Raw genomic sequence first — 9,924 nt, forward strand, 5'->3', positions numbered from 1 at the left:
AAGGGCAATGGGAGAGGGACAAAAAACAAAAGCTCCCTTCCAAAAGTGCAACTAAATGGCGGTGGGTGGGCTTTGTTCTCGCTCCCAGGAAACGTGGTAATTTACTGCAACCCCAGATTAGTTGACGGTGCGCTAAAGGTCCTTCCTGTGCTGCTCGATAATGAACGAAGGAGAGGAAATGCACTGAAAAAAGAAAAGAAAAACGCTTCAGCAAAACCGGTTGAAATGCACCACGGGGTTCCGCTTGAGCCGCACGGCGAACGGTTTGCAAACCTCAAACGTTGAGTACTTTTCGGTGGTTGAAGAATGGTTCGCTCCAATTTCGTTGCCCTTGGGTGAAATTTCGTCGGAGGCGCTTTTCCCTTGAAGCGGGGTTGAGAAAGGAGGCGCTTTTCCACGGTAGCGGGAAACCCTTCGCATCGCAAGGGTGCAGTTGTTTAATCGATTGAAATCATAAATCGTTAAGCGAAGCAATCGAAAGTAGCGAAAGCACTCGAGCGTCCCCGACTTTTCCGCACGGTCGCGCGTCGTAGCGGAAGCAAACTGGCGGGTGGGGAAAATCCTGCGCCCATCTTCTCGCTGGGCCACCGTTTTTCGGTCCTTTTTGCTCGCGGCTTACGCCTCGTGAAGGGGTTACGATCGCACCGCGTTGGAAGCTCGCTGGAATAACGCCAACGCGCGACCGGAGGGCATCCTCGGCTCGGTACGGCTTTCCCAGGAGGTCCACCTGCTGAAATTGAATAAAATGAAAACGTTTATAGCAACATTAAACATAAAATTAGATTGTTATTGAGCGGGTAACAACTACGCCTGTCTGCCGGCGAGCCTGGCCGGGGCAGCCGGTGGGTTTTGCACGGTGGTGTCCTTCGCCGCGGTCCGATCGTTCTTCTTCCGAAATCCTTATCCATGTGCTACCTAGTTCCTTGGTTCGGGTGGGTGGGTTTAGGAGAAGGACGAACCGAAACGGAGTGAGGGGGGGGGGGGGGGGAGGAGGCCCCAATTCGATTGCTGCAATCGGAAAGATTTCGGATCCGGTTACGGGGCTCGGTTTACGGTGCGAAAAGTTTTCCACCGTTTGCGGTGGCGGGAAGTTTGTTGCCGTTTTCGTGAGCGAACCATTCCGTGCGCGCGGAACGGTGTACGCGGAGCAAAAGGTGGCCGGGCGGGCGAAGGACACCTCAGATAACCGAGTTTGAGCCGAGTTTCAACCACTTCTCGGCCCATCGCCAGAGCACGGCGCCTGCCGGTATGCTACACGCGTAGCAGCCAGGCTTTCGCGGAGCTTGAAAGCGAACGTACAGAGGAGCTGGGGTCTGCTGGGAGTTTCGCCCTGGTGTATCCGGTTTCGGTGGCTCGCTGGAGCTCGCCGTCTGCTGGCCATAAAGCAGCACCGGGTATGAACACGGGCCAAAATTAACTGACAACAATGGCCGGCGGTAGGAATATGTTGATGTTCATAACCGTACACTTTTATGTGAGTTCGTTTGATTGCGGCCACGGCGTTGGTGACGGCGATGGCGATGACGATGGCGCTGACGACCGGGGACATCCTCCCTCGAACGGTGGTGGTGGTGGTAGTGGTGGTGAACAAGGACCGAAATTGAACCAAATTGAAAAACTTCCCGAACCCGAACGATGATAGCCCGGGCCTGGGTAGACCGAAACTAGGTCTATGGACGGTGGAACCGTGCTCTGCTCTTTTTTCTGCGTCCGTTATCTCGCGAGGCAGCAGTTACACAAATTTTGTGCAGCATATTGGGGGAAAGCTGGTGAAGGATGAAAAGCAACAGAAAAAAAAAATCGCCACTGGCGCACACGGTAGCGCCAAAAGCCCCCAGAGGGTTACCCTGCGGAGGTGGGCGACATTTTTATGCAGTTTGCAAACTTGCGAGCTGTTGAAAAATGGCAAATTTCATCGCACGGGACAGCGCCCTCCCCCCCGAGTGTGGTCACGCGCGTCTCCCGGAATGGAATGTTTATGTGTTTAATTTATCAGTTGGTGAGGCTACTGCCGTGGAGAATTATATAAGTTTTAACGACTCTGCTTCAGGGTTTGTAGCGTTACATCACGGGATGGGGATTTTCGATTTGAGATGGCTACAAAATACCCTGCGGGGTGATAAAACCCCGAATTTTGCATGTGTTGGTGATTGTGTACAATTATTACGCAACATTTTTTTAATGAGTTTTCAATTAATGTTTTTAAAAATAATTGAAAATAAATTTCAAAAATAGCTTCAACTTTGCTAAAGGTTAAACGCCGTGCAGAAGGTTACGATTACTGTCATAAAGTGTCATTTTAATGAATTTTAAAGCCTCAAAATTACATCCATTTCTCAAATGCATTAGTATTTAATAGGTACATTGCATTCGCTGGGTTGAAAGTAATCCGACGTGTAGCGAAGCATTCTGCACCGAATGATGGTTGCGATGAACATGCGAACATACTCAACGATTATTAATCACAGATGTGCAGCGCACAAACAGGTCGAGTTGGTGAATTTCTTGTCATGACAGCCCGTCTTACAGCCCAAGAATAGGACGAAGAGGCACTCGACAGCGTGTGTTGTAAGTTGTGCCTTCCGACCTGCCACTTGGGCACTCGTAACCAAAGTGCTCAAGTGCCAAAGTACGCAACCCTTGCTCAGCACTCAGCACAACGCACACGGAGCATGTGAACCACGCAGAACGGACGTAAGTGTCTTACATCGCTCATCGAACGGGTTGCATCGGTCGTATTGACAGTCTGTCACTTGTACCGGTTTCATTAGCCCCGTCGTGTCGTTCCTGGCGGTGCACACGAGCGGCGCTGATTCTCCGACACGGTACGCACTTGGCATCAAAACTTAACCTCCCAAAACCCTTGTCGGCACGAACGGGAAGCCATTCGAGAACTTAACTCGCTCGTTCTACGGATGTATCGAGTGAATTCGTCCGCCAACCGAACTTCCCGTGTCTCGGTCTCTGAGCTGGAGCGTATAAATTAAATTCCATCCGGGCGTTCCGGACCCCAAAAACCCACCTGACCTGCTCGTCTAGCGGCTTTCACCGAGGGGGTTTTTGGTTTGGTGGAAAGTGGTTTCACTCCCTCACCCACACCACTGAACGCTTTTTCCCGGAGCAGCCGTGCCCGGAAAACACCGACATGTTTTCCGTGCGTGGATGCGCGGTTTGGCGCGGTTTTTCCGGCGCATCCATCGAGACAAACATCAAAAACCGACGCACACGGTGCTGTGGAGGGGCTTGGTGGGAAAGTTTTGGAAAATATTCTCACACCCATCCCTGGCCGGGGAGCGAAAAGGCAATTAGCAGCGGTGTAGGACGGACCGAGGACTCCCAGGAACTCGTGGAGAGAGAGAGTGGTTTTTGCTCCTTCCACGAACTTTGCCGCTTCGACCGGGGTCCGTTCGCTTGGCGTGTGTTGATCGATGGGTACGCAAAAAAAAAAGTTAGCCTCGTTTAAAATAACAACACCGAACGGTGGCTCATCAGGCTAGGTAGCGGGTTGTATTTAGGCGTTTGGGTTGAACGAGACGAGCCAAGCGGACGCTTAAACTTTAGCGAAGTATTTCGGTGCTTAGGAGCAGTGAAGCTGATCCTTTCTTCAGACCGGTTGCTACAGAAAGCCTCATAGAAAGAGAGAGAGAGAGAGATTGAGAGAGAGAGAGAGAGAGTGAAAGGAATAAAAAGCTTCACGAATAGCACCAGACAAAACGGGTTGTGGGTTAGCCCGTTGCGAAATTTCGCTGTTCGCTTGTGAATCAGCAAATAAAGAACCGGGTGGAGTTGGGAAGTAGAAAATCTTTTCCACCCCGTGTTTGGGGAACCTCAACCCACGCTCACACAAAAAGAAGCACACCAGCATCGGACCGGGATCGGTTGGGTGGTTTCATGTATTTTCCTTTGCGTTTCCTTTTGTTACGGGGGCCACCCACCCAGGAGTAATCTGCGCCGTGGAGCGAATTTGCTCAAACAAACTGTTTATTACGGGCCCGATCCGAGTGGCCAGCCGGACGGTAAAGGGATCGCGGTAGCCGGCAGCAATGAGCGGCCTGTGGGTTTTTTTTTTGTGCGAACATTACGGCTACCGACCGGTGCACCTTTGTGTGAAAATGTGAAAATGAGCAAACGAAGCGAAGGCGGAAACATGGGCTAGAATATTTTGATTTTAGCGCGAAAAAGGGCCCGGTTTGATTGTTATGGGTGATGTTACTAATTTAAATACACTAAAATCAGATAAAATCGTTGAGCTTTCTTTGAGCGGGATGGGTTTGCTCTCTTTTGCACGAAACATTAAAAACAAATCATCCGCACCATTTGGGAATGTGTTTGTTTTCATGAACGATTTAGCAATTTGTTTTGTAAACCATTAAGCTGTGCTATTTGATATTCCGGGGGTTTAAGTGACTTTTCTAATGGTTTCGTTGGTTTTGTATTTTACAAACCATTTGATTTGAGCCGTTTGTGGTTTGGCAGTTGCATTCTTTTAATTTTAAACTCAAATATTTATATGTTTAATGTTGTCTCACATGGTTTGAAAATTACTTATTATGTTGTTTAATTACTCTATAAAAAGGATTACAGAGCCTTTGCCCACACTTATGGCCTACAAACCTCTCACAAACATTCCAAAGGGCCGGAAATATGAACGCAATGCGACTTATCAAATGGCGTTGATACTAAACGATCTAACCCGCCGTTAGTAAATGATCGCAATGGACCCTGGGCATTCCCACCAAAAGGGCCACCACCATTGTTCCAATTTGCTCTGCGTTCGCAAACTTCAAAGTGCTTGGCGTTATTACAATTTTTTCTTTCTCCTGTTTGTTATTTCATTTTCCCGCCGGCTAGCTGCTAAGCGCTACTCTCAATAGATCGCACAGAAATATGAACTCGAGCGTGTGGATTGCGGAAAAGTTTCGCTCCCTCTCATCGACACCGACCGGGTGGTCGAGGCCGGAACTGTTGCTGCTCGACGCCGCCGCCCGGTGGATCTTCAAACCGCTCGCCGTCTAATGTGCTAATGCTGACTGTTATTTCTCGCTGGTGGAAACGGGAGCAAAAAGCTGCCTGCTCCCGTGAAGCAGGATTCCAGAAGAGAGACGGCAACCAAGCACGCGGGAGGGAAAACAGTTGTTCTGCGGTTTTTCGCAACAGCATATTATTCAAAACTTTCCAGTCCGAAACATAAATATTCTCAAGAGGGCCCGGGTATTTGCGGCCATAATGGATAGAAAGTTGTTGGCTTCGGGTGTTCTGGCCAGGGGTGTCGAAGCCTTGGACGGGAACCTTGCGGTGAGCTCAAACCCACCCACCCAGGGAGCTGGCGAGTGTACCGAAGCAGGGCGAGAATTACGTGGAATTGTTGAGAAGTTTTGCAGTTCGCTGTTTTTTTGTTGTCGTGTTGTTGTTGTTGTTGTTGCTGCTTCTATTCTCCAGCTCAACCTACGCCCTCTAGCCTATGCGCGAAGGCAAATGAGGTAGGGAGCTGTGTTTATATTTAGCGTTTCATTTTTTTTTCTTCCCATGCCAAATGCATAAACCCCGTAGAAAACAATCTGGAAAACCTGTTCAACCCTAGGAAGTGGTCGTGATTCGGTCACGGTTCGGAATCTGGAGGCCGCGAGGGCGCCCGAGAATGCAAACGCCTCGAGCGGCGTGGGCTAACTTACTTCTGGCCGTGGTTTTGCCCTTCGAAGAGGTTCGAGCGAAATCGTGCGGCGAAAAGCGAAGCGCACTTCCGAACTGCAGTTCTCGCCCGGGCGAGTGGGCACAATAATTTAGTTGCAAGCAAATCAACCAACCCGCTGGCAGCTGGGAGCCGTAAAACAGCGGCACAAAATTGGTTGATGAATTATGACCGAGAATGGTGTTTGAATGGAACGCAGTAACAAGCTCATAATCTGCGGGATGGGGTTTTCTTGTGCTGCATCCGGCGGTGGGTTTACGTACGATCGTGACGAACGGGAACTAAGAGGATTATAACTGTGATGTTGGAGAAGGTGCGCATCTGACCGGCGCCCGGTGAAGTGATTTTCTCGGTAAAAGTGAAAAAACAAGCAACAAGGTCGTGGAGTGGGAACGATTTTTCTGCTCGCCAGGATGCGGATAAGAGGATATGTTCTTTTTTTAAAGCATTATTATTTTGAAATGAATGATAAAAAGTAGCATTCAAGAGCTTTTTGATTTGTTTGTTATCTTTTTATGCTCGATAAGCGCCATCTGGCGACGTCGTAATTGTGATGAGTGCAATTCTTATGAAATCATTTCGAAGGTTTTGTGCTTGTCTTTTGTTAAATAGTTGTGTAAATAAAAAGGTCTCACATTAATGCTTTAAACAGAGTAGAACACTGATTTAACGTTAATTCGATTGAGCGTGATTTTCCGTTTATTGGTGTACTTTTTGAATGCACATTCTTTCCATGCAAGCTGGCTTGAAGTTGAATGTTATTTGAAGGTATTTTGTCGTCCTTAATAATGTGTTCATAAACGGGTTTGTTTAAAGTATATGCAATATATTTTGAAATACAAAACATGGATCGACTTACCAAAAATATATCACGTTCAAATAGCACGTTACTGTTTTGTAGATTATTGTCAGGATTTTTCCAACCGTGAACAAAAGGATTCATTTTTTCCGAAAGCACTCAACAATGGGCTAGCAAACATCCAAGCCCACCCGATAACATGTCAATTGGGTGGTCTCTGCGCGCTAGCTTTTAACTAATTACACCCATAAATTGCCGCTAACAATCACTTCCGAAGCCTTCCCGAGTCGCTGTCGGATTAGAAGCCGTGGCGTTGTCTAAAATGCCATCGTGCCTGGAATATCAAATGACTATCGTAGCGTGGCGCCTTCGCTGGAATAATCGTGCCCACCCCAATCCATCGCTCTCGCGACCGCCATTTTTTAGTGGCACTTGCGCTTATTCTCTTTATACCCTACACATTCAAAGACACAGAAAAAAAAAGCACAAGAAACTGTCAATTAACACGCATCGAATGGGTGATATGGATGGGTGGTGCTTACTTTTCGTTTTGCTTCGGCCGTAATTTGTCTTGTTGCTTCGAGCCCGCTCACAGTTGGGGACCGTAAAGAAAGCAATGGTGAATGGAGAACGAAAAAAACGAGGATGAAAAACCCTCCCCCACTCGACCGAGCGCTCACAGCTGGCGCTTGTACGCGCGTGTTGCGTAGCATCGTTTTGTCTCGCATCCAAATCGGTCCCGAAGTAAAATAGACAATCAATTTGCTCGACCACCTCGACCCGCTCTCTCGAGAGGGCTTCGGTTCCGGCGCTGAAGCCGAAATTTATACCGCATCATCTGTATGCAAATCATGTTTTTAAAATGAAACGAAAGTACTTTTCTGCTGGATTTACGATTTCTGGTGCTTGGGTTGACGCGTGCGGATGGGGGCGTTTTTTTTGTTTTTTTTGCGCTTCCCTTTGGGGTCAGATGGGTGTTTGTGCGTGCGGCCGGTTGGGTTTCGTTTATTTTCTGGTTCGGCTTTCACTTGCTATATTTTTCCCATTTTCTTACCCCCAAACGGTGCTCCATTTCCCCACGGTCCCACGGCCATCCGGTGGGGCAAAGATCGAATATATTACGGTACGGTTTGTGCAGCTGGACATCGATATAGAAGGATCGTATGGGGTCGTTCCGTGGGATGCGTGAGTGAAAGTGTGTGTAGGAAAGAGAGAGAGAGAGAGAGAGAGGTGAATCATGACATCCTTTCTTTGCTTGTTTGGTGGAGGGTGAAAAAAGAAAGACGTTAAAATAAGGGCGGCCATCCGTTCGCTTGTGTTCCGACTGCTTTCCCAAAGGGGGCGCGTGTGTGCTCGGAATATTTTTACATCCGCTCGTCATCGGCCATCATCACGCCGAAAGAACCGAATAGAAATATGTTCCCCATCCCCATCGGGGCCGGGTGCCGAATGAAACAGGCCTTTGATGTAAGTATCGTGTAAGATATCAATTTCTCAGCCGTATCTGTGGCCGGGGCAAAGCGGGACATATTTTTCCGTGCGAACAAGGTAACGCGAACCGGGTTGGTCCTGTCGGAAGGAGTTGGTTGGAGCACGGCGAAGAGCAGCCGCCATTGTTTGCATTAGGACGGATGGTGGGTAAACTCCCCGGCAATAAAGGTACAGCCGTTAGTGCTAAACGCCTTACCCAGCGGATTGCGGATCGATTTTATTTGTGGCTATAAATTTTCCTTCATTTTTTTTTTTGCTTCTTCTTCTGCCACCACCGGCCACGGCTCGGTGCCGATGGGACAAAATATGGTGGGATTTGGTGATTTTTGGAATGGTGGCAGCTCGCCGAGTCCTTCCTGCTGCGAGGAGAACAAACAGCAACAAAGAAAGAAAACCGGCAAAAGAAACCGCTATTTCCCGACGATATTTTTCTCCCCAGCCATGTCCTCGTGCGACCGTTTATGGGCGACAGTAATGGGGTGGTCGGTGAGTGCTGGGGCAAATATCGGTTTCCTGGAGGGACGTGATTTTGCAAATAAGGCTCCCGGGGTCGTAGCTTGCGCGCGTAAACAAGGCCTAGTCGTAAGTGGATTTACGCAGCAGACGCACCATGAGAAAGCACGAGAGAAAGATGGGGAGTGAGTGAACGAAACAAATAAAGAAAAACTCCATAAGCACTTTAGGTGGAATGCTCGCTTATGCTAGGGCAGGCATTTCTTAGCTGAACCGCAGGTGCGAAGGCACGAAGGCGCAACCCTAACCGTCGGTGAGAGTGAGCTGTTTTGGCCAGGTTTGGGAGCTAAATAAACCCACCCATCGGGCGTGGGGGAGAGCAAAATGGCCGATGAACGATGATGTACGTCCGCAAGTCCTCGTGGTCCTCGATCGTACTTATTCCCTCGATTGTACCCAGCGCAGTACAGAAATCGTACCAGCTCTGATCGGAAAAGAGGGTCACGTACGCATCCGCACATCATTTAAATCTCGTTATTGTATTTTTTTTCACTGCCATTCCTTTGTGGCAGAGAGAAGAAGCAGCAGTTTCGATGGGGGTGGGTCAACGTTTTGCTTCGGGGTGAAGCAATTATGTACGCCGTAAAATAAGATCGGATTATGTGTGTGTGATGCGGTGCCAATTGCCTGCCGTAAAGTATAGGCTTACTCGTGTGGGGTGGTGTTCGACAAATGTACGTGTTTAGCCTTTTTGCTGTCGGGAAAACACAATTGAATGTCTTTCAGGGAAGTGGAAGCATCGTTTTGCGCTGTATCTTGCTTATACGTACCTTTATCTGAGAAATGCGCATTATTCTTGATTACGAGTGTTTGATTTTGGAACCAATATTGCATCATTTATCGTATGTTATATTTGTCATTTGTTTTATGTCAGCGATTCAGTTTTATCTTAAAAATGTTTCATCGCTAATAACATTGATCCTGCGTTTATTTAAATTTCTTTATTTCATGCTCAATCAACCTGCTATTGCAAAAAAATTGACAATTTTGTAGAGTATTATTTTCCGTTTCACATTCAGACGTTGCATTTTATCGCTACACACGTTTCGAAGGCAATCTTGCATCAATGTCCATACCATGCACACCAACCACACCTGTAGTTGACTTTTCATCAAGCGACTTCTGACAATGGTTCGATTGGGCCATGAATTGCTCCCGCTGACTCCAACTCAACGCCACTCGAAGGGAATCACATCCCTTCGGAGGAAGGCAAAATTATGCTCATCCTCACCGGGCTTATCTTGGGGATTTTTCCCGATCGAACGCCGGGGAAAAGTGTCAAAATATTTACGATTTGCCTGCGGTCTCCCTGGGGGTAAGCAAGCGTAAGTGGGTTCGTCAGTGGCAAAAATTTCAAAGCGCAGACTGCCGTCAGTTGCCATTCGGGCGCAAAACGCTGTCGCGAGAGAGAGAGAGAGAGAGCATTCATCTC

The sequence above is a fragment of the Anopheles nili genome, chromosome 2 (genome assembly GCF_943737925.1).
Source record: "Anopheles nili chromosome 2, idAnoNiliSN_F5_01, whole genome shotgun sequence".
Lineage (NCBI taxonomy): Eukaryota > Metazoa > Arthropoda > Insecta > Diptera > Culicidae > Anopheles > Anopheles nili.